This window comes from Oncorhynchus nerka, linkage group LG19 (assembly GCF_034236695.1).
Source record: "Oncorhynchus nerka isolate Pitt River linkage group LG19, Oner_Uvic_2.0, whole genome shotgun sequence".
NCBI lineage: Eukaryota > Metazoa > Chordata > Actinopteri > Salmoniformes > Salmonidae > Oncorhynchus > Oncorhynchus nerka.
Window position 1 is genome coordinate 42,888,255 of NC_088414.1, and position 24,155 is coordinate 42,912,409.

Here is a 24,155-nt window from a genome sequence, read left to right on the forward strand (position 1 = left end):
AGAGCACCAATGTGTCTGTAATGACTTTAATAAAGGGTAGAGCACCAATGTGTCTGTAATGACTTTAATAAAGGGTAGAGCACCAATGTGTCTGTAATGACTTTAATAAAGGGTAGAGCACCAATGTGTCTGTAATGACTTTAATAAAGGGTAGAGCACCAATGTGGCGCAGTGGTCAAAGCCACTGCATCTCAGTGCAAGAGGCGTCACTGCAGACACTGGTTCGATCCCAGGCTGCATCGCAGCTGTCAAAGCCACTGCATCTTGGGAGTCACATATGGCTGCACACAACTGGCCCAATGTCATATGCCAATTTAAATAAAGGTAATGCATTTTCAAGTAGCTGAACACCATCAACTTTCTCAGTATGTTGTTTCTCATCCATAGTTGAATGTGCTGAATGTGTGGCTCTGTTTATAGCAGCTTGCTATAGATAATTTGCCATAAATAGCTGAGTGATTCACTCTTTTCTCGAGACACGACATTTATCCATTTTCTCCTGCTCCGCTCCACCTCCTTATACCCTTCCCTTTCCTCTGCTCTCCCCTCACTTGTTCTATTCTGTTCCCCTGACAATTATTTTCTAGGGTTATTTTATTTTTCTCCCTCCTCTCTTCTCCCTCTCACTTCTTTATCCTCTTCAGGATCAGACTCTTTAAAAAAAAATGTTTTGCCTAAAATGACATACCCAAATCTAACTGCCAGTGAGTCTTATTGTCCTTCATTATCCCAGACCTCTACATCCCCCACAGATCTGAGTCTTATTGTCCTTCATTATCCCAGACCTCTACACCCCCCACAGATCTGAGTCTTATTGTCCTTCATTATCCCAGACCTCTACACCCCCCACAGATCTGAGTTTTATTGTCCTTCATTATCCCAGACCTCTACACCCCCCACAGATCTGAGTCTTATTGTCTTTCATTATCCCAGACCTCTACATCCCCCACAGATCTGAGTCTTATTGTCTTTCATTATCCCAGACCCCCCCGCTAGATCTGAGTTTTATTGTCCTTCATTATCCCAGACCTCCCCCCTAGATCTGAGTCTTATTGTCTTTCATTATCCCAGACCCCCCTAGATCTGAGTCTTATTGTCCTTCATTATCCCAGACCTCTACATAAATGTAGCTGAAGAGAAGCTCATCATGGCTTAAAGATAGGAGATAAAGATTGTTGGGGTAGAGTTGGTTGTTCTAGCGGTTATATATCTATAGGAGCAAGGGGAAAGGACTGTTATTTATTGTTTCTGACTTTATAGGAGCTAGGGGAGGGGACTGTTAAATATTGTTACTGTCTCTATAGCCAGCAGCATACCACCCTGCATACCACTGCTGGCTTGCTTTTTATGCTAAGCAGTGTTGGGTCTGGTCAGTCCCTGGATGGGAGACCAGATGCTGCTGGAAGTGGTGTTGGAGGGCCAGTAGGAGGCACTCTTTCCTCTGGTCTAAAAATTATCCCAATGCCTCAGAGCACTGAATGGGGACACTGCCCTGTGTAGGGTGCCGTCTTTCGGATGGGACGTTAAAAGGGTGTCCTGACTCCCTGAGGTCATTAATGATCCCATGGCACTTATCGTAAGAGTAGGGGTGTTAACCCCGGTGTCATGGCTAAATTCCCAATCTGGCCCTCAAACCATCCCGGTCACCTAATAATTCCCAGTTTACAATTGTCTCATTCATCCCCCTCCTCTCCCCTGTAACTATTCCCCAGGTCGTTGCTGTAAATGAGAACGTGTTCTCAGTCAACTTACCTGGTATAATAACGGGGGAAAAATGAAGAAAAATAGCAGCTAGGGGAAGGGACTGTTATCTATTGTTGTATTGCTGTCTGTCTCAATAGCAGCTAGGGGAAGGGACTGTTATATATTGTTATTTTGCTGTCTGTCTCAATAGCAGCTAGGGGAAGGGACTGTTATATATTGTTGTATTGCTGTCTGTCTCAATAGCAGCTAGGGGAAGGGACTGTTATATATTGTTGTATTGCTGTCTGTCTCAATAGCAGCTAGGGGAAGGGACTGTTATCTATTGTTATTTTGCTGTCTGTCTCAATAGCAGCTAGGGGAAGGGACTGTTATATATTGTTGTATTGCTGTCTGTCTCAATAGGAGCTAGGGGAAGGGACTGTTATATATTGTTGTATTGCTGTCTGTCTCCGTAGGAGCTAGTGGAAGGGACTGTTACATATTGTTGTATTGCTGTCTGTCTCAATAGCAGCTAGGGGAAGGGACTGTTATATATTGTTGTATTGCTGTCTGTCTCAATAGCAGCTAGGGGAAGGGACTGTTATATATTGTTGTATTGCTGTCTGTCTCAATAGGAGCTAGGGGAAGGGACTGTTATCTATTGTTGTATTGCTGTCTGTCTCCGTAGGAGCTAGGGGAAGGGACTGTTATATATTGTTGTATTGCTGTCTGTCTCCGTAGGAGCTAGGGGAAGGGACTGTTATATATTGTTGTATTGCTGTCTGTCTCCATAGGAGCTAGGGGAAGTCTTTATATAAGTTTGCTTTAGCAATGAAAAGGATTGGAATTTTAGCTATAAACACTGGTACTCCCTCTGTCTTTTCTCTAGGTAGAAAACTCAGACTACCTCCTCTCGTCTCCTCTCCTCTCCTCTTTCTAAGTAGAAAAGAAAATGTTACTGCTCCAAAGAAAATTAATCTATATCCATTACCATGGATACCGGGTGTGCAGAGATCATCTTCCTGACTTTCGTTCGACGGATAATGTGACAGAGCTTGTAAACTATCACGGATTACAAAGGGAACCCAGCCGTGGGGTTCCCAGATACTAACCCACTACACTCAAAAAAAAAAATGGCTAAAAACATCCCAATGTGGGTTATTTGGTAACCCAGCACTGGTTAAATAGTAGAAATAAGACATGTTAAGTTATTTTCACCCAGCCAATTGGGTTGTGTGAATTTTTATTTTACCTTTTTTTAACTAGGCAAGTCAGTTAAAGAACAAATTCTTATTTTCAATGACGGCCTAGGAACAGTGGGTTAACTGCCTTGTTGTTAGGATTACCCCTTATATGGATTAATTTACCATCAATTAGGTATTTTTTTACACTCATGCTGGGTTAGCAGCTGGGTCTTTTTTAATGTTATCCTTAGGTTATTTTCAGGAGGTGTGGCTTATTAGGGGGAGTGGCTTTCAGCTAGCTCTTATTGGCCACTAGTGACAGTAAATGTCATTCCTGTTCATCCGTTTAGTTTATATAGAGCAAATGTAAACGCTCGAGGGAAATTTCATCACTGCTCTATTTCACTATGTATGTTCATCATTATTATGTAATTAGCACATCATATGTGTCAAAAAACCATTTGAATATCCTCACTACATGCAAATATGAGCCTAAGTCAGTGTTAACCTCTTAAGTCGACCCTCTACTTTTTTGAACATTCTGTTAAAAATCGCGCAACATTTCAGCGCCCTGCTACTCATGCCAGGAATATAGTATATGCATTTGCTTAGTCTGTGGATAGAAAACACTCAGACGTTTATAAAACTGGTTAAATCACTGCTGTGGCTTTACCAGAACGGCATTTACATCGAAAAGCACAGGAAAAACTGATCACTGAAAATGGGAAAATATATCCATGCGCTACTTGAACCCATTGATAAAGGTGAACCACAATTAATTGACTGAGGTTGCAGTACCTACAGCTTCCACACGGTGTCTAGAGTCTTGTCATTTCCCTTCGAGTTTTTTCTTGGTCAAACACATGCAGGGCACCGTATCTCCTTAGGTCTAGGACCGGATATTTTCGTTGAGTTTCTAGCCGGACATTTTTCCAGACGGACAGCTAATGATCTTTACATCGCCTCCTGATGAATTTTATCGCTTATTAACGTTTACTAATACCTAAAGTTGCGTTACAAACGTATTTCGAAGTGTTTTGTGAAAGTTTATCGTCGACTTTTTGAATTTTAAAAAATGACGTTAACGTTTTGAAACGATGTTTTTTTCGTTTATCACACAGTCTAGATATAACGATATCTAGGCTTTATATGGACCGATTTAATCGAAATAAAGACCCAAATAGTGTTTATGGGACATCTAGGAGTGCCAACAAAGAAGATGGTGAAAGGTAATGAATGTTTTCTATTTTATTGTGCGGTTTGTGTAACGCCGAAATGCTAATTATTTTGTTTACGTCCCCTGTGGGTCTTTTGGGGTGTTACATGCTATCAGATAATAGCTTCTCATGCTTTCGCCGAAAAGCATTTTAAAAATCTGACTTGTTGCCTGGATTCACAACGAGTGTAGCTTTAATTCGATACCCTGCATGTGTATTTTAATGAACTTTTGAGTTTTAACTAATACTATTAGCATTTAGCGTAGCGCATTTGCATTTCCAGAGCTCTAGTTGGGACGCAAGCGTCCCGAGTAGAAGCAACAGGTTAAGAACAAATTATTATTCATCATGACGGCCTACCCCAATCAAACCCTAACCTGGACGACACTGGACCAATTGTGTGCCGCCCTATGGGAATCCCTATCACAGCCGTTTGTGAAACAGACACCTCTAGCACTGAGATGCAGTGCCTTAGACTGCTGCACGAGAGGTCCCCGGGCATCTCACCAGTAGAAACCTAGCCAGCTACATTTCCTGGTTGTAAGCAAAACACAATATCCAGAATTCGTGATGATTTCAGGAAGTGGAGGACCGCCCCGTGGAGAGGTATTTGAGTAATATCAAAATCTGTGTTTATAATCAGCACTTTCAAATTTCACTTTCAGAAGATTTTGAAACGGAATGTTGTCGAACGTTGAAAAATGATTCTATTCCATCGATCTTCCAATTCACTTCTAAGAGGAAGGCCATTCTATCAGCCAACATCAGTGCAGCAGAGAAGAGGACAAACTGAGGTAAGGTAGATAACGTTACCTTGCGAACTAACTAGGTAGCGAACTGCATTTGTTTAACTACAAAATATAGCTAGCTGGTTTTCATAATATGCTAGCTAGACATTCCAAAGCATATCAATGCAATTAGCCAGCTACTATCTGATTTCTAAGACATTCTAAGGTTTTTATCATTCACAACCGTTAGCTAACCGTTAGCTAGCTAACTAACTACCGCAGAGGCTAACATGACTGCATGTGTTCTATCTAGAGTCCGATCCCAACAACATCTGCGGCAGCCTCAACATCAAGCCCAGCACCAGGAGATTGTGTAAGTCAACTTCTAAAATTAAATCGTACTAAAATCTACTATGTCTTTCCATGACGAGAAAATAAACATACGGGAGCTAGGCATAAACATGCCCTGTGTCTTGTTGTCATAGTTGATATGTTAGCAAGTTGGCTACAACGTGTACATATTATGGAGGCTTAGTTGATTTTTCCTGAGAGGCTTGAAGTCTAAATTGGAGGAAATGTGGTATTAGTAAGGAGGGGATGGTGTGGGTGACTGACTGGTGTCAGTTGGGGGTGGGTATTGTGTGTGACACACAACAAACAAACTTTGTACGCCTGAAATCTGGCTAACGGGATCGATATGACAACAGCCAGTGAAAGTGCAGGGCTCCAAATTCAAACAACAGAAATCTCATAATTAAAATTCCTCAAACATACAAGTATTATACACCATTTTAAAGATAAACACGTTGTTAATCCCACCACAGTGTCCGATTTCAAAAAGGCATTACGACGAAAGAATACCATGCGATTATGTTAGGTCAGAACCTAGTCACAGAAAAACACAGCCATTTTTTTCCAGCCAAAGAGAGGAGTCACAAAAAGCAGAAAGAGATAAATTGAATCACTCTCATTTGATGATCTTCATCAGATGACAATCATAGGACTTCATGTTACACAATACATGTATGCTTTGTTCGATAAAGTTCATATTTATATCCAAAACTCTCAGTTTATATTGGCGCGTTATGTTCAGTAATGTTTTGCTTCCAATACATCCGGTGATTTTGCAGTGAGCCACAACAATTTACAGAATACTCATAATAAACATTGATAAAAGATACAAGTGTTATGCATGGAATTATAGATATACTTCTCCTTAATGCAACCACTGTGTCAGATTTCCAAAAAGATTTACGGAAAAAGCACACCATGCAATAATCTGAGTACTAGCGCTCAGGCACCAAAACAAGCCATGAAGATACCCGTCATGTTGGGGAGTCAACAGAAGTCAGAAATGGCATGATAAATATTCACTTACCTTTGATGATCTTCATCAGAGTGCACTCCCAGTTCACCAATAAATGTTTGTTTTGTTCGATAAAGTCCGTCATTTATGTCCAAATACCTCCTTTTTGTTTGCGCGTTTAGTTCACAAATCCAAATTCATGAGGCACGAGCACTAGGTCCAGAAGAAAAGTAAAAAAGTTCCGTTACAGTTCGTAGAAACATGTCAAACGATGTATAGAATCAATCTTTAGGATGTTTTTAACATAAATCTTCAATAATATTCTAACCGGACAATTCTTTCTCTTCGGAAATGCAATGGGACGCTGGTCGCTCTCACGGCCATGCGTGACCAGCTCATGGCCTTCTGCCAGACACCTGATTGAAACAGCTCTCATTCTCTCCCCCTTCACAGTAGAAGCCTGAAACAAGGTTCTAAAGACTATTGACATCTAGTGGAAGCCTTAGGAAGTGCAATCGGACCAAATTTACACTGTATCTTGGATAGGCAAAGAGTTGAAAAAAAACAATCTTCAGATTTCCCACTTCCTGGTTTGATTTTTTCTCATGGTTTTGCCTGCAATATGACTTCTGTTATATTCACAGACATCATTCAAAGAGTTTTAGAAACTCTGGGCAATTTATTCATCCAAGCTACTCAATACTGCCCCCCAGCCATAAGAAGTTTTTAACATATGCACTATACATACACATGGATTTAGTACTGTAGATATGTGGTAGTGGTGGAGTAGAGGTCTGAGGGCACACAGTGTGTTGTGAAATCTGTGAATATATTGTAATGTTTTAAAACTGCTTTAATTTTGCTGGACCCCTGCTTTGGCAGTAGCTAATGGGGATCCATAATACATACAAAGTACAAATCATGCCAGCTAGGCTACTCTGGATATTTCACTCCATGCATACACCACTGTTTGTAAATAAAAGTGTTTTTTTGCCCCCGCCTCCGGAGACCTCCTTGCTAGCTAGCGGGAGCAACAACGGTAGACAGAGTCCTTCGCTCCCGGCTGCCGAACACCTGAACTCACAGTTGTTAACAGAACTGTGGGAAAACCATTCCCGACAAGCGAAAGACACTGCTAGCACAGCATGTGGGAGAATAGGGGGACACTGTGTGCTAGATAACTAACCACCTAGCTTTCTAGTTATTTATTTATTTTATTTCACCTTTATTTAACCAGGTAAGCAAGTTGAGAACAAGTTCTCATTTACAATTGCGACCTGGCCAAGATAAAGCAAAGCAGTTCGACACATACAACGACACAGAGTTACACATGGAGTAAAACAAACATACAGTCAATAATACAGTAAAAAAACAAAACAAAAAAAACAAGTCTATATACAATGTGAGCAAATTAGGTGAGAAGGGATGTAAAGGCAAAAAAGGCCATGGTGGCAAAGTAAATACAATATAGCAAGTAAAACACTGGAATGGTAGTATTGCAATGGAAGAATGTGCAAAGTAGAAATAAAAATAATGGGGTGCAAAGGAGCAAAATAAATAAATAAATTAAATACAGTTGGGAAAGAGGTAGTTGTTTGGGCTAAATTATAGGTGGGCTATGTACAGGTGCAGTAATCTGTAAGATGCTCTGACAGTTGGTGCTTAAAGCTAGTGAGGGAGATAAGTGTTTCCAATTTAAGAGATTTTTGTAGTTCGTTCCAGTCATTGGCAGCAGAGAACTGGAAGGAGGCGGCCAAAGAAAGAATTGGTTTTGGGGGTGACTAGAGAGATATACCTGCTGGAGCGTGTGCTACAGGTGGGAGATGCTATGGTGACCAGCGAGCTGAGATAAGGGGGACTTTACCTAGCAGGGTCTTGTAGATGACATGGAGCCAGTGGGTTTGGCGGAGTATGAAGCGAGGGCCAGCCAACAGAGCGTACAGGTCGCAATGGTGGGTAGTATATGGGGCTTTGGTGACAAACGGATAGCACTGTGATAGACTGCATCCAATTTGTTGAGTAGGGTATTGGAGGCTATTTTGTAAATGACATCGCCAAAGTCGAGGATTGGTAGGATGGTCAATTTTACAAGGGTATGTTTGGCAGCATGAGTGAAGGATGCTTTGTTGCGAAATAGGAAGCCAATTCTAGATTTAACTTTGGATTGGAGATGTTTGATATGGGTCTGGAAGGAGAGTTTACAGTCTAACCAGACACCTAAGTATTTGTAGTTGTCCACGTATTCTAAGTCAGAGCCGTCCAGAGTAGTGATGTTGGACAGGCGGGTAGGTGCAGGTAGCGATCGGTTGAAGAGCATGCATTTAGTTTTACTTGTATTTAAGAGCAATTGGAGGCCACGGAAGGAGAGTTGTATGGCATTGAAGCTTGCCTGGAGGGTTGTTAACACAGTGTCCAAAGAAGGGCCGGAAGTATACAGAATGGTGTCGTCTGCGTAGAGGTGGATCAGAGACTCACCAGCAGCAAGAGCGACCTCATTGATGTATACAGAGAAGAGAGTCGGTCCAAGAATTGAACCCTGTGGCACCCCCATAGAGACTGCCAGAGGTCCGGACAGCAGACCCTCCGATTTGACACACTGAACTCTATCAGAGAAGTAGTTGGTGAACCAGGCGAGGCAATCATTTGAGAAACCAAGGCTGTCGAGTCTGCCGATGAGGATGTGGTGGTTGACAGAGTCGAAAGCCTTGGCCAGATCAATGAATACGGCTGCACAGTAATGTTTCTTATCGATGGCGGTTAAGATATCGTTTAGGACCTTGAGCGTGGCTGAGGTGCACCCATGACCAGCTCTGAAACCAGATTGCATAGCAGAGAAGGTATGGTGAGATTCGAAATGGTCGGTAATCTGTTTGTTGACTTGGCTTTCGAAGACCTTAGAAAGGCATGGTAGGATAGATATAGGTCTGTAGCAGTTTGGGTCAAGAGTGTCCCCCTTTGAAGAGGGGATGACAGCTGCTTTCAATCTTTGGGAATCTCAGATGACACGAAAGAGAGGTTGAACAGGCTAGTAATAGGGGTGGCAACAATTTCGGCAGATAATTTTAGAAAGAAAGGGTCCAGATTGTCTAGCCCGGCTGATTTGTAGGGGTCCAGATTTTTCAGCTCTTTCAGAACTTCAGCTGAATGGATTTGGGAGAAGGAGAAATGGGGAAGGCTTGGGCGAGTTGCTGTTGGGGTGCAGTGCTGTTGACCGGGGTAGGAGTTGCCAGGTGGAAAGCATGGCCAGCCGTAGAAAAATGCTTATTGAAATTCTCAATTATGGTGGATTTATCAGTGGTGACAGTGTTTCCTATCTTCAGTGCAGTGGGCAGCTGGGAGGAGGTGTTCTTATTCTCCATGGACTTTACAGTGTCCCAGAACTTTTTAGAGTTAGTGTTGCAGGAAGCAAATTTCTGCTTGAAGAAGCTAGCCTTGGCTTTTCTAACTGCCTGTGTATAACGGTTTCTAGCTTCCCTGAACAGCTGCATATCACGGGGACTGTTCGATGCTAATGCAGAACATAGGATGTTTTTGTGTTGGTTAAGGGCAGTCAGGTCTGGGGAGAACCAAGGGCTATATCTGTTCCTGGTTCTAATTTTCTTGAATGGGGCATGTTTATTTAACATTGTTAGGAAGGCATTTTAAAAAAATATCCAGGCATCCTCTACTGACGGGATGAGATCAATATCCTTCCAGGACACCCCGGCCAGGTCGATTAGAAAGGCCTGCTCGCTGAAGTGTTTCAGGGAGCGTTTTACAGTGATGAGTGGAGGTCGTTTGACCGCTGACCCATTACGGATGCAGGCAATGAGGCAGTGATCGCTGAGATCTTGGTTGAAGACAGCAGAGGTGTATTTAGAGGGGAAGTTGGTTAGGATGATATCTATGAGGGTGCCCGTGTTTAAGGCTTTGGGGGTACCTGGTAGGTTCATTGATAATTTGTGTGAGATTGAGGGCATCAAGTTTAGATTGTAGGATGGCTGGGGTGTTAAGCATGTTCCAGTTTAGGTCGCCTAGCAGCACGAGCTCTGAAGACAGATGGGGGCAATCAGTTCACATATGGTGTCCAGAGCACAGCTGGGAGCAGAGGGTGGTCTACCGGTGAGAGACTTGTTTTTAGAGAGGTGGATTTTTAAAAGTAGAAGTTCAAATTGTTTGGGTACAGACCTGGATAGTAGGACAGAACTCTGCAGGCTATCTTTGCAGTAGATTGCAACACCGCCCCCTTTAGCAGTTCTATCTTGTCTGAAAATGTTGTAGTTTGGAATTAAAATTTCTGAATTTTTGGTGGTCTTCCTAAGCCAGGATTCAGACACAGCTAGAACATCCGGGTTGGCAGAGTGTGCTAAAGCAGTGAAAAGAACAAACTTAGGGAGGAGGCTTCTAATGTTAACATGCATGAAACCAAGGCTATTACGGTTACAGAAGTCATCAAAGAGAGCGCCTGGGGAATAGGAGTGGAGCTAGGCACTGCAGGGCCTGGATTCACCTCTACATCGCCAGAGGAACTACGGCTAAAAGCAATAAGAATTGGTCGTCTAGAACGTTTGGAACAGAGAGTAAAAAGGAGGTTTCTGGGGGCGATAAAATAGCATCAAGGTATAATGTACAGACAAAGGTATGGTAGGATGTGAGTACAGTGGAGGTAAACCTAGGTATTGAGTGATGAAAGAGAGATATTGTCTCTAGAAACATCATTGAAACCAGGAGATGTCATTGCATGTGTGGGTGGTGGAACTAATAAGTTGGATAAGGTATAGTGAGCAGGACTAGAGGCTCTACAGTGAAATAAGCCAATAAACACTAAGCAGAACAGCAATGGACAAGACATATTGACATTAAGGAGAGGCATCCTAGTGATCAAAAAGGGTCCAGGGAGTGGAGTTAGCGATTTAGACAGCTAGCCAGGACATCGGTAGCAAGCTAGCATAGGATGGAGGTCTGTTTGTTAGCCACCTCTTGCGTTCCGTCAGTAGATTAGTAGAGTTCCGTGTTGTAGAGGGATTAGTCCAAATCACACAACAACAAAAAAATAAAAACAATAGATATAGTTATAGAGGCCCAAGAAGAAACATGTTAATAATAAAAATAAATAAATTGTCCGATTGTCTATTCTGAGAGCATCCGGTAAGACAGCTAACGGTTAGCAGGCCGCAGATGGGCATTCAGGTAACGTCGCGACGGAGGAGCCAGCCGGATCTCCTTCGGGTAGATAACGTCGGCAGTCCAGTTGTGAAGGCCCGGAGGGGCTCCGTGTAGGCAGTAAACGGGTCCGGATAGGTGACTGCAGCCCAGGAGTGATTGACGGAGCTCAGGAAGCTCGCTAGCCGGAGTAATTGATGTTTGCTCCGGAATCGACGAAAGCAGATAGACACACGGATAGCAGCCAGCTAGCTGTGAGATCCGGGAGTGAATGTCCAGAGAGCAGTTGAAATCCAGGGACATGGAGAGAAAAATCGGTCCGGTATGTTCCGTTCCGAGACGTACAAAACTGGCGATAGATTTTCGAGTTAAAGGATAGCTAATGACCACAAACCGTGGTTAGCTGAATACGAACGAGTTGCCAGTAAAGAAGCTAACTAGCTTCTGATTAGCTTCTGGCTAGCTCCTGGCTAGCTTCTTGGAGGATTGCAGATTTGATTGCAGATTTGAGGTAAATAATACTTATTTATACATATCAATTGGTGAGGCAGGTTGCAGGAGAGTGTATTGAAGATGAGTTGATGGAAAATAAAAATAAAATGTATGTGAAAAAAAAAAGTTGTAAATATATATATATACACGACACGACAAGACGAGGACAAAAGACGTCTGAACTGCTATGCCATCTTGGAAAAACAGATGTGCGACGATGTGTGCTAGCTAACTAACTACCTAGCTTTCTAGTTAGCGACACTGTGTGCTAGCTAACTAACTACCTAGCTTGCTAGTTAGTGACACCGTGTGCTAGCTAACTAACTACCTAGCTTTCTAGTTAGTGACACTATGTGCTAGCTAACTAACTACCTAGCTTTCTAGTTAGCGACAGTGTGTGCTAGCTAATTAACTACCTAGCTTTCTAGTTAGTGACACTGTGTGCTAGCTAACTAACTACCTAGCTTTCTAGTTAGTGACACCGTGTGCTAGCTAACTAACTACCTAGCTTGCTAGTTAGTGACACCGTGTGCTAGCTAACTAACTACCTAGCTTTCTAGTTAGTGACACTATGTGCTAGCTAACTAACTACCTAGCTTGCTAGTTAGTGACACCGTGTGCTAGCTAACTAACTACCTAGCTTTCTAGTTAGTGACACTATGTGCTAGCTAACTAACTACCTAGCTTTCTAGTTAGCGACAGTGTGTGCTAGCTAATTAACTACCTAGCTTTCTAGTTAGTGACAGTGTGTGCTAGCTAACTAACTACCTAGCTTTCTAGTTAGTGACGCTATGTGCTAGTTAACTAACTACCCAGCTTGCTAGTTAGCGACACTGTGTACTAGCTAACTAACTACCTAGCTTGCTAGTTAGTGACACCGTGTGCTAGCTAACTAACTACCTAGCTTTCTAGTTAGTGACACTATGTGCTAGCCAACTAACTACCTAGCTTTCTAGTTAGCGACAGTGTGTGCTAGCTAATTAACTACCTAGCTTTCTAGTTAGTGACAGTGTGTGCTAGCTAACTAACTACCTAGCTTTCTAGTTAGTGACGCTATGTGCTAGTTAACTAACTACCCAGCTTGCTAGTTAGCGACACTGTGTGCTAGCTAACTAACTACCTAGCTTGCTAGTTAGTGACACCGTGTGCTAGCTAACTAACTACCTAGCTTTCTAGTTAGTGACACTGTGTGCTAGCTAACTAACTACCTAGCTTGCTAGTTATTGACACCGTGTGCTTGCATGCTAGTTAAACTGTAGACCAGCCACTCTCTCTGCGTGCTTGAGAAAGGAATGAAGGAGAGTGGAGATGGAAACACACAGTGTTGAAATACTCTGTAGGTTTGTCAGCCTATTAATTATAAAAAATATAAACAATAACAATAACCTATAACTAGGATATAGAAGATCAAATGCAAAGTCACTATAATTGTAGGCTAAAAGGATCTAACCATTTCTTTTCAATTTTCGCCTAAAATGACATACCCAAATCTAACTGCCTGTAGCTCAGGACCTGAAGCAAGGATATGCATATTCTTGATACCATTTGAAAGGAAACACTTTGAAGTTTGTGGAGAATATAACACATTAGATCTGGTAAAAGATAATACAAAGAAAAAATCATGCATTTTTTTCTTTCTCCACTTCTTTCTCCACTTCTTTCTCCACTTCTTTCTCCACTTCTTTCTCCACTTCTTTCTCCACTCATTAATGCTGTTGTTGAACTTCTTTCTTCAAATTGGTCAATCACAGCGAGGTGAGTTTTAATAAGCAATAGAGCCTTGAGTACCAGGGCATTAGTGACCTGATTGCCATTAGCGAGTTGGGTACTACCATCGCATGTTCAGAGTGCATAAGAGGAGATTACCATGACTCAAAGGTCAAGTGGAATATTACTGCAGTCACAGTAATCGCCCTAAATCTGCCTCAATCTCCCGTTATTGATTGTAACAAAACACATACCGTGCCAGTAGTTTACTGTACCCTTTTTAACTTAGATGTACATGGTTTATTGTATGGTTACATAACCTTATGATCAGTCTTCATGTTTTACACATCCTCATGATCAGTCTTCATGTTTTACACATCCTCATGATCAGTCTTCATGTTTTACACATCCTCATGATCAGTCTTCATGTTTTACACATCCTTATGATCAGTCTTCATGTTTTACACTTCCTCATGATCAGTCTTCATGTTTTACACATCCTCATGATCAGTCTTCATGTTTTACACATCCTCATGATCAGTCGTCATGTTTTTTTGTCACTGGTCTGCACAGAATACTCCATAATGTCAAAGTGGAATTATCGTTACATTTTTTTTTACAAATTCATTAAAAATGTAATGTTGAATTGTCTTGACTAAATAACTATTTAACCATGCTTGTTATGCCAACCCTAATTAAGTCCAGGGGTAAAAATGTGCTTAACAAGTCACATAATAATTTACATGGACTCACTCTGCATGCAATTATCGAGGAAGTATATTACATTATTATTCTTGACTTGGGAAATTGATACACATGATAAAAAACAAAACGTATTAAGACCCATAAAGACGTCTGCACAGAGTAAAGCGGGCGAAGGGTTAAGAAGCGCAGTTTGGCGGGTCATGTTTCTGAGGACGTCACCCGAGCCCGTTGGGGAGTTGCAGCAATGAGACAAGATCAGCTTTTTCGAGAAAAAAGTGTGTAAAATACAAACAATTTTTTTTTTTTTTTAAAAGCCACCTTCACAACACCTAAAATAATATCCCTCAAAGAATAGTCTGATTCCAGTTTAGGAAAAAAAACAGTGTTGTTTCTCTATCCTACTCTGGGGGGAAAACAAGCAACAACACGTTCCAATATGAAGACCTCATAAAAGAGTTAATCAATTACACTCGTTAAAAAGCCGTATGTCTGTTGGGTAAAACGACCTTCTAAACCTCTCTGTGGAACATCTGGGAAGGATGAACCTGCTACTGAAGATACTCTGGTGTGTCATTACAGCCCTGTGGAGTGGGTGGGTGTCATTACAGCCCTGTGGAGTGGGTGGGTGTCATTACAGCCCTGTGAAGTGGGTGGGTGTCATTATAGCCCTGTGGAGTGGGTGGGTGTCATTATAGCCCTGTGGAGTAGGTGGGTGGGTGTCAATGTAGCCCTGTGGAGAGGGTGGGTGTCATTATAGCCCTGTGGAGTGGGTGTGTCTCATTATAGCCCTGTGGAGTGGGTGGGTGTCATTATAGCCCTGTGGAGTGGGTGGGTGGGTGTCATTATAGCCCTGTGGAGTGGGTGGGTGGGTGTCATTATAGCCCTGTGGAGTGGGTGGGTGGGTGTCATTATAGCCCTGGGGAGTGGGTGTGTCTCATTATAGCCCTGTGGAGTGGGTTGGTGTCATTATAGCCCTGTGGAGTGGGTGGGTGTCATTATAGCCCTGTGGAGTGGGTGGGTGTCATTATAGCCCTGTGGAGTGGGTGGGTGTCATTATAGCCCTGTGGAGTGGGTGGGTGTCATTATAGCCCTGTGGAGTGGGTGGGTGGGTGTCATTATAGCCCTGTGGAGTGGGTGTGTCTCATTATAGCCCTGTGGAGTGGGTGGGTGTCATTATAGCCCTGTGGAGTGGGTGGGTGTCATTATAGCCCTGTGGAGTGGGTTGGTGTCATTATAGCCCTGTGGAGTGGGTGGGTGGGTGTCATTATAGCCCTGTGGAGTGGGTGGGTGGGTGTCATTATAGCCCTGTGGAGTGGGTGGGTGGGTGTCATTATAGCCCTGTGGTGTGGGTGTGTCTCATTATAGCCCTGTGGAGTGGGTGGGTTTCATTATAGCCCTGTGGAGTGGGTGGGTGTCAATGTAGCCCTGTGGAGTGGGTGGGTGTCAATGTAGCCCTGTGGAGAGGGTGCTGTCATTATAGCCCTGTGGAGTGGGTGGGTGTCATTATAGCCCTGTGGAGTGGGTGTGTCTCATTATAGCCCTGTGGAAAGGGTGGTGTCATTATAGCCCTGTGGAGTGGGTGGGTGTCATTATAGCCCTATGGAGTGGGTGGGTGGGTGTCATTATAGCCCTGTGGAGTGGGTGGGTGTCATTATAGCCCTGTGGAGTGGGTGGGTGTCATTACAGCCCTGTGGAGTGGGTGGGTGTCATTATAGCCCTGTGGAGTGGGTGGGTTTCATTATAGCCCTGTGAAGTGGGTGTGTCTCGTTACAGCCCTGTGGAGTCGGTAGGTGTCATTATAGTGCTGTGGAGAGGATATGAATGTCCTTTATCTTTTGAACAGTAGGTGGGGTTGTATGGTATTGAACAACGGGTGGGGTTGTATGGTATTGAACAACAGTTGGGTTATATGGTATTGAACAACAGGTATTGAATAACAGAGTGGGGTTGTATGGTATTGAACAACAGGTGGGGTTGTATGGTATTGAACAACAGGTGGGGTTGTATGGTATTGAACAGCAGGTGGGGTTGTATGGTATTGAACAACAGTGGGGATGTATGGTATTGAACAACAGTGGGGATGTATGGTATTGAACAACAGGTATTGAACAACAGGTATTGAACAACAGGTATTGAACAACAGGTATTGAACAACAGAGTGGGGTTGTACTGTATTGAACAACAGAGTGGGGTTGTATGGTATTGAACACCAGTGGGGTTGTATGGTATTGAACAACAGGTATTGAACAACAGGTATTGAACAACAGGTATTGAACAACAGAGTGGGGTTGTACTGTATTGAACAACAGAGTGGGGTTGTATGGTATTGAACAACAGTGGGGTTGTATGGTATTGAACAACAGGTATTGAACAACAGGTATTGAACAACAGGTATTGAACAACAGGTATTGAACAACAGAGTGGGGTTGTACTGTATTGAACAACAGAGTGGGGTTGTATGGTATTGAACAACACAGTGGGGTTGTATGGTATTGAACAACACAGTGGGATCGTTTGGTATTGAACAACACAGTGGGATCGTTTGGTATTGAACAACAGGTGGGGTTGTACTGTATTGAACAACACAGTGGGATCGTTTGGTATTGAACGACAGGTATTGAACGACAGGTATTGAACAACAGGTGGGTTGTATGGTATTGAACAACAGAGTGGGGTTTTATGGTATTGAACGACAGGTATTGAACAACAGGTATTGAACAACAGGTATTGAACAACAGAGTGGGGTTATATGGTATTGAACAACAGAGTGGGGTTATATGGTATTGAACAACAGGTGGGTTGTATGGTATTGAACAACAGAGTGGGGTTTTATGGTATTGAACAACAGAGTGGGGTTATATGGTATTGAACAACAGAGTGGGGTTATATGGTATTGAACAACAGGTGGGTTGTATGGTATTGAACAACAGGTGGGTTGTATGGTATTGAACAACAGAGTGGGGTTTTATGGTATTGAACAACAGGTATTGAACAACAGGTATTGAACAACAGGTATTGAACAACAGGTATTGAACAACAGAGTGGGGTTGTACTGTATTGAACAACAGAGTGGGGTTGTATGGTATTGAACAACACAGTGGGATCGTTTGGTATTGAACAGTAGGTGGGGTTATATGGTATTGAAAAACAGAGTGGGGTTGTATGGTATTGAAAAACAGAGTGGGGTTGTACTGTATTGAACAACAGGTATTGAACGACAGGTATTGAACAACAGGTATTGAACAACAGGTATTGAACAACAGGTATTGAACAACAGAGTGGGGTTATATGGTATTGCACGACAGGTATTGAACGACAGGTGGGGTTATATGGTATTGAACAACAGGTATTGAACAACAGGTATTGAACGACAGGTATTGAACAACAGGTATTGAACGACAGGTATTGAACAACAGAGTGGGGTTTTATGGTATTGAACAACAGGTATTGAACGACAGGTATTGAACAACAGGTATTGAACAACAGAGTGGGGTTATATGGTATTGAACAACAGAGTGGGGTTGTATGGTATTGAACAACAGGTGGGGTTGTATGGTATTGAATAACAGAGTGGGGTTGTATGGTATTGAACAACAGAGTGGGGTTGTACTGTATTGAATAACAGAGTGGGGTTGTATGGTATTGAACAACACAGTGGGATCGTTTGGTATTGAACAACAGAGTGGGGTTGTACTGTATTGAATAACAGAGTGGGGTTGTATGGTATTGAACAACACAGTGGGGTTGTATGGTAATGAACAACAGAGTGGGGTTGTATGGTATTGAACAACAGAGTGGGGTTGTATGGTATTGAACAACAGAGTGGGGTTGTATGGTATTGAACAACAGAGTGGGGTTGTATGGTATTGAACAGTAGGTGGGGTTTTATGGTATTGAAAAACAGAGTGGGGTTGTATGGTATTGAACAACAGGTGGGGTTTTATGGTATTGAACAGTAGGTGGGGTTTTATGGTATTGAACAGTAGGTGGGGTTTTATGGTATTGAACAGTAGGTGGGGTTTTATGGTATTGAAAAACAGAGTGGGGTTGTATGGTATTGAACAACAGGTGGGGTTTTATGGTATTGAACAACAGAAGGGGTTGTTTGGTATTGAACAACACAGTGGGATCGTTTGGTATTGAACAACAGAGTGGGGTTGTATTGTATTGAACAACAGGAGGGGTTTTATGGTATTGAACAACAGGAGGGGGTTTTATGGTATTGAAAGCGCTGAAGAAGTCAAAGGACATTGTTGTCACCACAGCCGGGCTTCTCCAGGTGCTCATACATTCTATGGAGGATGTAGAGCAGAACAATCTTCAACACCAGTTCTTGGGCAAATGACAAAATGCAAAATATTCAAATAGGCTGTCACTGACTTAATAAGGTTGTTAAAACCTGCTCAAAGGTTTTCATGACTTGTGATATCAAAGCCACTGTTCAAAGTCTTTGAGATGGGCACTATGCAGGATGTTTTCCATTTAGTAGAAATATCTGATATTGTTAGGGACAGGTTGAAAATATACTGCAGTATGAAAGCCAGTTGATTAGCACACTCCTTGAGTCCTCTGGCTTTAACCCCAGCAGGCTGACTTAGTGGGACTGATCCCCAACAGCTGCTTCCCCACTCCTTGAGTCCTCTGGCTTTAACCCCAGCAGGCTGACTTAGTGGGACTGATCCCCAACAGCTGCTTCCCCACTCCTTGAGTCCTCTGGCTTTAACCCCAGCAGGCTGACTTAGTGGGACTGATCCCCAACAGCTGCTTCCCCACTCCTTGAGTCCTCTGGCTTTAACCCCGGCAGGCTGACTTAGTGGGACTGATCCCCAACAGCTGCTTCCCCACTCCTTGAGTCCTCTGGCTTTAACCCCAGCAGGCTGACTTAGTGGGACTGATCCCCAACAGCTGCTTCCCCACTCCTTGAGTCCTCTGGCTTTAACCCCAGCAGGCTGACTTAGTGGGACTGATCCCCAACAGCTGCTTCCCCACTTGTTCTTCCCAGGTGCTCGTGGGCTCAGTGCTTCCCAGACTTACTGGGACTTACCCTCTTCACCTGCTTGACCATTTTTCCTGTCAGATGCTCATGGGCTCAGTGGTTCCCAGATCAGAGTCCAGAACCTCCCCTATCTGCTGTTTCTCTGCTGAGAATTTGTACTTTTCAAATCTGGTAATTAAAAAATCAAAAAGGTTATACTCAGTGACTCTGTCCCTTCCTTCATCACTCTGTAGTTTTGTTGCCAAGGCAGCAGCTACTCTTCCTGGGGTAGTTGTCCTCTGGTGTTGAGCCTGTTATCTTCTTCATTACCATCCCAGGCATCCTTGATGTTATTCGCTTGTAAGCTTTGCTTTCTAGTTTCAGTTTGTATTCACGTTTGCCTTTCCTGATCAGCCCTTTAATCTCTTTCTGTACTACTCTCGATCGTTCTTGTTCCTGTTCAGTGCCTCCTTGATTTCTTTGCCTTTCCTGATCAGCCCTTTAATCTCTTTCTGTACTACTCTCGATCTTTCTTTCTGTTGTTCCTGATTTCAGTGCCTTTAATCTCTTTCTGACTTTCGTTCTTGTTCCTGTTCTTTCCTGATCAGCCTTTAATCTCTTTCTGTACTACTCTCGGTCTTTCTTGTTCCTGTTCAGTGCCTCCTTGATTTCTATTGGCTTATTATTTACACATCATTTTCACTGTTTTGCTTGTCACCACATGTGTCAGTACAGAAGTTAACGTAGTCCAATACGCATTCAGATGTCTCTTCCCAGTTGGAAACAGACTACAATCTGTACCTTCAAAGCAGCTCTGTACATCCTCTCCAGTGTCCATTCGTGACGCATTGCCTCTGGATCAGTGGGCTGTATTCTGGTAGTAGCTGGACGAGGTTGTGGTCAGGCGGTCCCAGCGTAGGCAGAGCAGTCGAGTAGTAAGCATCTTTCACATTGGAGTAGAGCAGGTCAATGATCTTGTCCAGGTGAGTTGCAAGTAAAAAATAATAACAATAATAAAAAGTAGGGGCGTGGATCAGAAAATCAGTCCGTATCTGGTATGACCCCCATTTGCCTCATGCAGCACGAGACATCTCCTTCGCATAGAATTGATCAGGCTGTTGATTGTGGAATGTTTTCCCACTCCTCGTCAATGGTTGTGCGAAGTTGTTGGATATTGGAGGGAACTGGAATACTCTGTCTTACACGCCGATCCAGAGCATCCCAAACATGCTCAATGGATGATGCCTGGTGAGTATGCAGGCCATGGAAGAACTGGGACATTTTCAGCTTCTAGGAATTGTGTACAGATCCTTGTGATATGGGGACGTGGATGAACGGCACGATAATGGGCCTCAGGATCTCGTCACAGTATCTCTATGTATTCAAATTGCAATCGACAAAATGCAATTGCGTTCATTGTCCGTAGCTTATGCCTTCCCATACCATACCACCACCGCCACCATGGGGCACTGTTCACAATGTTGACATCAGGAAACCGCTCACCCACATCACTCCATACACCTTGCCTGCCATTTTTCCAGTACAAGATTCATCCGTGAAGAGCACACTTCTCCAGCGTGTCAGTGGCCTTTGAAGGTGAGCATTTGCCCACTGAAGCCAGTTACGATGCCGAACTGCAGTCAGGTCAAGACCCTGGGGAGGACGACGAGCACGAAGATGAGCTTCCCTGAGACAGTTTCTGGCAGTTTGTTCAAAAATGATTTCGTTGTGCAAACCCACATTTTCATCTGCTGTTTGTTGTGACAAAGCCGGACGTGGAGGTCCTGGGCTGGCATGGTTACACTTGGTCTGCGGTTGTGAGGCCGGTTGGACGTACTGCCTAATTCTCTAAATTCTCTAAAACGCCTCGAATTATGGTAGAGAAATAAACATGGAATTTCTGGCAACAGGTCTGGTGGACATTCCTGCAGACAGCATAACAATTGCACGCTCCCTCAAAACGTGTGTTTTGTTGTGTGACAAAAACCACTCTGAAGAGTGGTATTCAGTAATGTGTTGTTTTCCCCTTACATAACACTTTGCACTCAGGATAATAAGATAAATGCTTGGTCACATTTTTTTGCAGTATTACTTTAGTGACTTGTTGCAAACAGGATGCATTTTGGGGGATATTTTTAGTCTGTACACGCTTCCTTCTTTTCAGTTAGGTTAGTATTGTGGAGTAACTACAATGTTGTTGTTCCATTCTCAGTTTTCTCTTATCACAGCCATTAAACTCTAACTGTTTTGGCCTCATGGTGAAAAACCCCTGAGCAGTTTCCTTCCTCTCCGGTAAATGAGTTAGGAAGGACGCCTGTATCTTTTTAGTGACTGGGTGTATTGATACATCATCTGAAGTGTAATGAATAACTTCACCGTGTTCAAAGGGATATTCGATGTCTGCTTTTATTTAATCTACCAACAGGTGCCCTTCTTTGTGAGGTATTGAAAAACCTCCTTGGTCTTTGTGGTTGAATCTGTGTTTGAAATTCACTGCTCGACTGAGGGATCTTAAAGATAAAAGTATGTGCGGGGTACAGAGATGAGGTAGTCATTCAAAAAGCATGTTAAAAGCATGCATTAAGTACTTTTGGATGTGCTTGTCTCACACGCGAGTCTCTAACCCTGTTGTATAGCAAGCTCATTTACACATGCATCTACAAATGTTTTTGTTTGTTTGTTTTGTGTATGAATCCATGCCCTACAGCCAAGTAAAGTTGTCCAACTACAGCTAGTGCCACCCCCCCCCCCCCCTGAGATGAAGCAGTACAGTATTCCCACTACAGCTAGAGCTGCCCCCCTGAGATGAAGCAGTACAGTAGTCCCACTACAGCTAGAGCTGCCCCCCTGAGATGAAGCAGTACAGTAGTCCCACTACAGCTAGAGCTGCCCCCCTGAGATGAAGCAGTACAGTAGTCCCACTACAGCTAGAGCTGCCCCCCCCCTGAGATGAAGCAGTACAGTAGTCCCACTACAGCTAGAGCTGCCCCCCTGAGATGAAGCAGTACAGTAGTCCCACTACAGCTAGAGCTGCCCCCCCCTCTGAGATGAAGCAGTACAGTAGTCCCACTACAGCTAGAGCTACCCCCCTGAGTTGAAACAGTACAGTAGTTCTACAGCTAGAGCTGCCCCCCTGAGATGAAACAGTACAGTAGTCCCACTACAGCTAGAGCTGAGTTGAAACAGTAGAGTCCCACTACAGCAGAGCTGCCCCCCCTGAGTTGAAACAGTACAGTAGTCCCACTACAGCTAGAGCTGCCCCCCCCTGAGATGAAACAGTACAGTATTCCCACTACAGCTAGAGCTGCCCCCCCTGAGATGAAACAGTACAGTAGTCCCACTACAGCTAGAGCTGACCCCCCTGAGATGTAACAGTACAGTAGTTCCACTACAGCCAGAGCTGCCCCCCCTGAGTTGAAACAGTACAGTATTCCCACTACAGCTAGAGCTGCCCCCCTGAGATGAAACAGTACAGTATTTCCACTACAGCTAGAGCTGCCCCCCTGAGATGAAACAGTACAGTAGTTCTACAGCTAGAGCTGCCCCCCTGAGATGAAACAGTACAGTAGTTCCACTACAGCCAGAGCTGCCCCTGAGATGAAACAGTACAGTATTCCCACTACAGCTAGAGCCCCCCCCTGAGATGAAACAGTACAGTAGTTGTACAGCTAGAGCTGCCCCCCCCCTGAGATGTAACAGTACAGTAGTCCCACTACAGCTAGAGCTATCCCCCCCGGAGATGAAACGAGGGAAATAGGGATGCACAACGAGGGTGGTGTACAACGACTACTACATTTACATTTACATTTAAGTCATTTAGCAGACGCTCTTATCCAGAGCGACTTACAAATTGGTGCATTCACCTTATGACATCCAGTGGAACAGTAGTGCATCTAAATCTTTTAAGGGGGTGAGAGGGATTACTTTATCCTATCCTAGGTATTCCTTAAAGAGGTGGGGTGTCAGGTGTCTCCGGAAGGTGGTGATTGACTCCGCTGTCCTGGCGTCGTGAGGGAGTTTGTTCCACCATTGGGGGGCCAGAGCAGCGAACAGTTTTGACTGGGCTGAGCGGGAACTGTACTTCCTCAGTGGTAGGGAGGCGAGCAGGCCAGAGGTGGATGAACGCAGTGCCCTTGTTTGGGTGTAGGGCCTGATCAGAGCCTGGAGGTACTGAGGTGCCGTTCCCCTCACAGCTCCGTAGGCAAGCACCATGGTCTTGTAGCGGATGCGAGCTTCAGAAGAGGAGAGAAGAGGAGAGGAAAGAAGCCACTATCTCCCATCCATTATCATGGGAAACGTCTGCTCGCTTGTAAACCAGTCTGCTCGCTTGTAAACCAGTCTGCTCCCTTGTAAACCAGTCTGCTCGCTTGTAAACCAGTCTGCTCGCTTGTAAACCAGTCTGCTCGCTTGAAAACCAGTCTGCTCCCTTGTAAACCAGTCTGCTCGCTTGTAAACCAGTCTGCTCGCTTGTAAACCAGTCTGCTCGCTTGTAATCCAGTCTGCTCGCTTGTAAACCAGACGGAGGAACTTCACATGTGATATTACGTCGCCAAACAATTATGGTATGCTTTACGGAAACTTGGCAGTCATACCCGATTCCCATGTGGAGCTGGATGGTTTCCCGGTCATCAGAACTTTCTAGGAATATTTTTTGGGGGGGAAGGTGTCTGTATTTGAACAATCGATTTTTCCACACTAACTATGTCACAGTGAAGAAGGTCTGTTCCCCTCATTTGGAGCTGTTAGCAGTGGGCTGCCGACCCTTACTAATTCACCTAGCGAGTTCCGTAGCGTGATAGTGATTGTTGTCCTCGAACGCTAAACTGGCCACAGACACTTTCCACAAAGTCACCACAGACCTGTCGTTGTCTCTGGGTATTTCAACCACTGTTTGCTGCCCACGACACTTCCTGTTAACCTCTTGCTTCTACTTGGGACGCTTGCGTCCCAACTAGAGCTCTGGAAATGCAAATGCGCTACGCTAAATGCTAATAGTATTAGTTAAAACTCAAAAGT